The sequence below is a fragment of the Saccostrea cucullata genome, unplaced genomic scaffold, assembly GCF_032062105.1.
Source record: "Saccostrea cucullata isolate Sc308-1 unplaced genomic scaffold, CSIRO_AGI_Scuc_v1 ctg3790, whole genome shotgun sequence".
Taxonomy (NCBI): domain Eukaryota; kingdom Metazoa; phylum Mollusca; class Bivalvia; order Ostreida; family Ostreidae; genus Saccostrea; species Saccostrea cuccullata.
This window is the reverse complement of record NW_026932048.1, coordinates 27,359-35,117: the sequence shown is the minus strand read 5'-3', so window position 1 is coordinate 35,117 and position 7,759 is coordinate 27,359.

Genomic DNA, 7,759 nt, shown 5'->3' with positions numbered 1-7,759 from the left:
GAAAGCAAAGTCCTGGCTATAGACATCATGATTGACTGTATAACTGTAAATAGCACAGTAAACAAAACCCAAACAGCGTCAGATCTGACCCTTTCGATAAACAAAATACTGTATACAGGGAAATTTTCGCACCCGTTTTATTTTCGCCCCTTTCGCCCTACCCTCATTTTGGCGAATTTAAAACGGGGCGAAATGAAATAATACAGTTTTTTTATAAAGAATAAAACTATGAATGGGCGAAATTAAAACGGGGCAAAATTGTTTGCAAGTGTGGAAGGGCGAAAATTAAACGGGGCGAAAATAACGCTGTATGCAGTAGTCCCATTGCGAGACGATATACAAACAAATATTTTAAACATCCTAATCGTTGGTCAAGTTAATGATCAATATTTTTGCTTCAGAATTTAACTGAAAAAGATATGAGATATTTGCTTTATTGGGATAATTATGACATAACAATTTGTGCACAAACGCAGCTGTATGCATGATGTAAGCGAACTATTTTCAATAGCTCGAGCTTTTCAAAATGTTGCAATTCTTGAATAGTCTCATGTTTCATATCGTTTTCGTCGATGTTATGTTAGTGGTAATATTCTGTTTTGATTTTTAGTAAACTTATTGTATAGTTAATTGGAATTTTAAAAATTAACATGCGTGAAGTCGCCCGGGGTTCAACTCCCGACCTTCGGAATCTGTCACTTGGCAATAAGGGAACAGCGCGTTAGATCGATCAGCTATCTAGGCAAATCAAAAATCTTGCATTCGATGCCGATGGAATTCTCACAGCGCTGCACTATTTAACACGGTATTTAAGAACAGAAGTGAGATACAGTTAATTGGGCATTAGTTTTATAAGAGGATCATTACCAATAATTAAACGTTGTATAAACTCATTTTTATTTGCAACAACTCTTTAACTAACATATCTGCCCTAAGTGAAGAAACATTAAAATACATGTAGAAAGCACAAAGAAATTCACTTGTATAAGGATATCCACTTCCAACACAGCCCGGGGTTGAACTCGAAGAGACAGATCCCGTAAGACGAAAGTTCAACCCGGGGCTTGGGTTTTCAATTTTATGATGACGGACTGAGTCGTTTTCTATAACATGATGATGGAGTGAGTCGTTTTCTATAACATGGTGACAGACTAAGTCGTTTTCTGCATGATGACGGACTGAGTCATTTTCTAAAACGTGAGTACGAACTGAGTCGTTTTCTATAACACGATGGCGGAATGAGTCATTTTCTATAATGTGATTATGAACTGAGTCGTTTTCTATAACAAAAAAAAAGAACTGAGTCGTTTTCTGCAACATAATGTCGGACTTACTCGTTTTCTATAACATGATGACGTCTCAGTCGATTTCTATAACATGATTTCGAACTGAATCGTTTTCCATATCATGATAACGGACTGTGTTGTTTTCTATAATGATAACGGAGTGAGTCGTTTTCTATAATAACATGGTGACGGACTGAATCGTTTTCCTTAACATGATGGCAGACTTAGTCGTTTTATGATTAGTTCAATACTCGTTTTTTTCTATGATAAGGTGACATATAAAAGAGGAACATATATACTTGAGGCACTATACCGTTTTTTTAATGAACTGCTTTATCCCTTAAAAAAATTAAAGGAAGGAATATAATTGACTAAAAAGGATGAAGTCTCATTAATCAGTACTAGTACATTAATTTCAGAATTTTTGGTCATTGTTGGGTTAACTAACATTCATCTAGAATTTATGAAGAATACATTTGCTTTATTATGTATTCATATCTAATATTTTGTTGAATATATTGTGGATCTTTGCAAGATTTTTGCATTAATTTTTCTTTTTATTTGAAATAGAAACAAATCATTATTTCTAACCCCATGTCATTTTGATTTCAGATTTATCGGGCTTCATTATTCTGATTGATCTATAATCCTTTACAGTGAATTACTGTTTTACTTAAATATTGCAATAACCTCAGTTATTTGTTTTCAATTCCGAAATTAGAAACAAAGGCACATACGGGAAGAGTTTTGTTTTCTTTTGCTTAAATCACCTGGGGCTCGTAACATAAAGCTTGCTAAGTTTTTTACTTAAGTAGGGTCGTAAGTACGGTTTAGGCACAATCTTAGGACCTGTCTAAGTACTGCTTAAGTATGTCTTAAACCGTAACATAAAGAGAACTAAGCTTGGTCCTAGCTAAGTCAGACTTATGTTAAAAATATTTCACATGAGTCGACCTTTTGTTTTTGATTTTTTATAGATATATTGCTAAATGTAATTCAGTTACGGATTAATTAATTACATATTAAGGTTGACGTCCTTACCTATCGGTTTAAGTTATGTTAGATTATATTTCGTATTAAAATTATAATTATGTTATAGACTATTCGGAATGTTTGAAAACAAATACTGCACGGTCAGAAAGTGGCGAATTGTAGATCATTGTAAATGTTCACGACAATTGTTTTATCACCTGGGGTGTTTTCAGTTAACCTTTTGTAACTCCTTTGTTTTGATAAATGTTCACTTACCCTGTTATTTTCGCAGACAAGAAAAGATAATCGACCACCTATTCAGTTGAAATTGAAACTCTAAAAAGTTCGATACATTTTGAATCCCCGCTATGTATAATGCCATGTATGTCAGATGTCAGAAGCAAAAAATGCAGAAGTTTATAATTAATGATATACTTATAATCAAGGATACGAAACAAAAATCGAGATATTTCTATAACCGAAGACCTAATAATTTCAGATGTATCCCTAAAATTAAATTTTGCATTTTACATGTATGCTAGCGCTGTGCTGTGCTGTGAGTGAAATTGGGATCAGTGATCAACCCACCCCCACCCCCCTCTCAACGAAAAAATAAAATTCTTAAATCAGCGTCAGATATAGATAATTTTTTTCTTTAATGCATAATATGAATAGAGGAAACTTTTAACATCGAAAGTCAACATTTAATAATTCTAAATATATGCACAAGAAAGTTAAGATATACTTAAGTCACCTCTACTGGCCGCCTAAGTTTTGCTAAGATTGTCAAATCTAAGTACGCTTCTAGTTACGGTCTTAAGATTTAGATTGTACTTAAGTCCTACTTAAGCACGGTCTAAGACTTAAGTAGCCTTTATGTTACGACCCCCTGGTATAAAGCGATATATTGATTTTGTTTGTAATGACTTAATATTACTTGTTTTCAGTCCCGGTATGATGCCCTAATGTTTAGACTGATTCATTTTATATAAAAAATAATTCCACTAATGAATATGCTTGAGAAAAAAAAAAAAACAACGAATGGATACGCGTTGTTTCGGACACTAATATTTATGTTGAATTCGTCAAGCAATAACTAATTAATTAATTAATATCCAGCCTTAGTATCAAACTATCGATAGTACTCTTTAGATTTCCTTTCGTATAGAAATAAATGTGATGGAAATTAGTAACACATGTAGGCACAAGGCAGAAAGCGCTAATAGTAAAAATGATTTTCGAGATTTGTGATTTCTGACTTTTTTTCATTGGATATATATATATATATATATATATATATATATATATATATATATATATATATATATATATATATATATATATATATATATATATATATATACATTTAGTACATGACTATATCTACAGCATGTATGCACAATTTGGACAAAATCGTTCGAGTGGTTTTTGGACAGGAACTTCCTAAAGTTACCCCCCTTTAGTTGTTTACAAGGAGAGAATTTTTTTAATTAATGAACTACTTAAACCTTGATTTTCAAAAAAGCCAGGTTATATATAAATGTCAAATTTCATTGACTTATTCCTTTAGCCATTTAACACAAAAACATAGTCATCTTTTTGATATACAAATCATCAAAACAATTTTTAAAGACCTTAAACTGAAAAACTATGAATTATCTGAGTCTTGAAAATTGTGTATTTTTCAAATTCAAAATTATTTTTGTGAAAAAACCTGTCGTTTAATTTTTGTAAAAACTTTCTTTAGGTAGCTGGTAGTAAAAATAATCTTCATAAATTTTTATATAATTTTTGTACGACCAGTTTTGATTTAATAGCGGAAAATTACCCCCTCCCCCTTTCTCAATAAATCACGTTCCCGCACGGTTTTCAGACGGGGGTCGATCACTTTGTTATATGAATCGACAAATACACATTAAAAAAATTAAATTGGAATATTGCTTTTGCTTCAAAAATATATTAACTTACAAATTTAAAAGTTCTCATATTTAAAGTGTATTTAAATGTAGATTATTGGGCAATTTTTAAGTACCCCTATCACCCCCACCCCTTCCTTTTTTGCGTCGCAGACCATTAGCGTTTGACGAAACGTCGTTTACAGTGTAAATATACTAGTATTTAGATATTTGAATCCAGGAGTTATGCATTAGTTTTTAAATTCATGAATGCAGAATAAATATTGACTACTCTTTTTATATGTATCAGGAAAAAATTACTGAAGGATTTTAGTGTGTAGTCCATATATGTATGCGTTATTCATTCCATATCACATGAAACCTGGATACGAATTCAAGTTTTGTTGAACTTGAATATGTTGATTTTTAATTTCATTTATTTTTTAAAAAAAAAAAATGGTGTATGTTCAATTCTCCTGTGATATAAATGGAATAATTGTAGTTTCTTTCATGTCATTATTTCAATCGAGACAGTATGTGGACGCGGGGAGACATCGACATTTCCATAGATGTAGGCCTGGTACAACCCTCATGATATTGTACGCATTTTTTCAATAAGATTGACGTCGCTTCTAAAGTTAAAATGAAAATTCCGTATTCGTCCACATTAACTTCAAAATATCAAACATTAAACTCTTCATCTATTTCAATTTATATGAAATCGCACATTTATATTTTTAAAAATCTTATAGGCCACGTTTTGTTTTGATTCGAGGAAATGCGAACCGACATTGTTGACAGAAAGTCAAATGATTTGCTGCAATAAGATATTCATAAATGCTGATAATTTCAGTACAAGTGAGCAATCCTTTTCAATTGTATACTTACATTGTGTATATGAGGTCTATAGTATTCAATTCTCGGATTTATCAGGTCTTGCTATAAATGTATCTGTTTCTGTGAAAAAACCGTGAATAAAGGGAGGAAAATAAACATCTCCTACATTTTCAGAGTTGTTCCTCTTTGATCAGTAAGGGTTTGAGAACAACATCGATTTTACAGTGTAAAAAGTTTTTTTGTTTATTAATTTATTGTTGTTTTATTTAATTAAAGAAGAAAAAACAATATTTATATCGTAAATGCACAAATTGTAATGAAAACCATTAATCGGAATGTTATATAGCCAATTGTACATAATGAGAATTTCGGCAATGTAAAATAAAATTTTCAGAATATAAAAAAATGCTGCGCTTTGATCAAAAATACAATTATGAAGTGAAATAAACATTAAGGGATGGTATTTTATGTCTTGCTTTTTACGAAGTTTAATCGGGTTAATTAAAAAAATACTCATTGATTGAGTATGGTACGCACAATCACAGCCAAGTTCCATATCCCAATTTCTTTTATGATTGATATACATCGGGATCGTTTTACTCGTCGTTTTGACGCTTTATTTCTGACGGTCACTTCAAACGTTCCATTGAAATCGCAAGAGTTATCTCCCCCAGTGTGTTGTACGTATTTAAGAACCTAATATCTTTTAATTGAAATATGTATAACGAAAAGTAAATAATAAACTCCATTAAAAATGGAGTGAACAAACTTTCACTGCATCTCATACAGCATATTATCTTATGCTTATTCGTGATGATTAAAAGTTTGGACAGACTCTCTCTCTCTCTCTTTCTCTCTCTTTCTCTCTCTCTCTCTGCTGAGCAATTCATTTTGGTAGAGCAATTCATATTTGTGAAAAAAGTTATTTAACAGTCAAAGTGATTATAATAACAATGTGATAGGTAGATGTGAAAGGTAAAAAAAAAAAAAAGCAATGGATCTACAATTAAATGTTTTGTTTATCATTAATTGTTTTTTTTTTTTTTTAAAGTCTAGAAGTCAAGTTGGCAAAGAACTAAAACAAAATGTTGACAATGATAAATGAACTTTTAAACTACTTCAACAGTTTATTTTATATCTTTCTTTTTTCATACAAGATCATGTTTTATCAAAACAGCTTATGTTGCCTTAATGAAAATCGTAATTACAGATGAAACGTTTTTTATTATTTACATCAAATTAGAAATAAATTGTATACTTAATCACAATGTACTTACAAAAAACATGTGTCGTTGGGGAGGGTGGATGGTACTTCTGCTAAACTTTTTTGCCTGCAATCTGCGAATTGTCCAGAGCATTGCACCGACTGTTTACAGGTACAAGGGCTACAGGCTTCAATCATATAATCAGATAAAAAAGCCCAGAAAACCAACGCCCAAAGTGTCCAATTCATTTTACAAACCGGTAAACTATGTCTACAACTTGTGTCAAACTCTGCAGTACTAAGGAATACACTTTCTAACTTTCCCCAAGGATGTTTATATACTGTAGATGAACCTAAATACGGATATACTTCACAAGTAATACGGATCTTTCTTTATTTACATCATTTGCTCTTTCATAAACATATGATCTTAGTACATGTATTACTTCAACCCCTATAACCAATCTAATAATTTACAATCACCACATATAAATCTAAGTTCTTTACTTAGTAACTATTTTTGTTTTGGGGATACAAAATGTAGAAGTATAGTGCTAACAAAATAAATCTTCTCCATCTAAAATCAGGGTTCTCAAGTGGCCGTTTAACGTGCAGTCCCATCTACAGGTAAATTCTCTATCATCTCATTAAAAAAGCAGTGCACACAGTTCGGCCATAATTAAAATATTAGAGTCACAGTTAGATGGTCGTCATTAGTTAGACAGATAGATGCTTTTGAATATCAAACGAAACTCTATATACTGTTATTAATTTTCTAAGGCTAAACTGTTAATCTGCTCTAATGACGGACCATTGCTTGGATTAAATAATCAGTTCTCTTCCAGGTCCTCGCTGAATACATGAATGAAAAAGAGAGACAAATAATTCATGTTTTACTGGTTCTACAGATAACCAGGTCGCTGAAAGTGAAATGACACTGCCAGTCAAAATATCGTAAAAGTAGCCTTACTAATCATGTGTCTTTGTTATGTTGTAAAATTATCCAAATTATATTTTAGGACGCTTAATTTTTTGTAAAATTCAAAAGTGTTTGAATATTTCAATCTTCATGCCTGTTATTTCTAATACAAACGTGCTTGTATGACTCACCAGAACTTCCACTGTCATTTAATTAACAGGTGTAAAATATACCTTATAAACAACATATTTTTTAGAAGAGGATTAAATACTTAAAAAATTGTTATTCCTGTTATTTTGACTTAACGATCTGGAGATAATATGTATTTATTCATAAGTATGAATGTGTTTGGAAGAGGGGTGGTGTTACTGTTCACACGTTGATTTACGGATGTTTTAAAAATATCCTATTTTGTGTTTTACACTCTGTTTTAGTGATTAATTATTTTTAACTTTGAATTTATCAATCATATTGAGAGTTAATAAATAAACAAATAAAATAATTAATAATGAATTGTTTTGTTTATCAAACTACTGATTCCTTGGGGATGTGTGTTTTTATCAATTTATTTTTGTGGTTCCTTAGCAAATTCGGTACCAAGTAGACTGAGAATATTAGCCCTTCGCTTAAGTCTTCTGCCACAGTT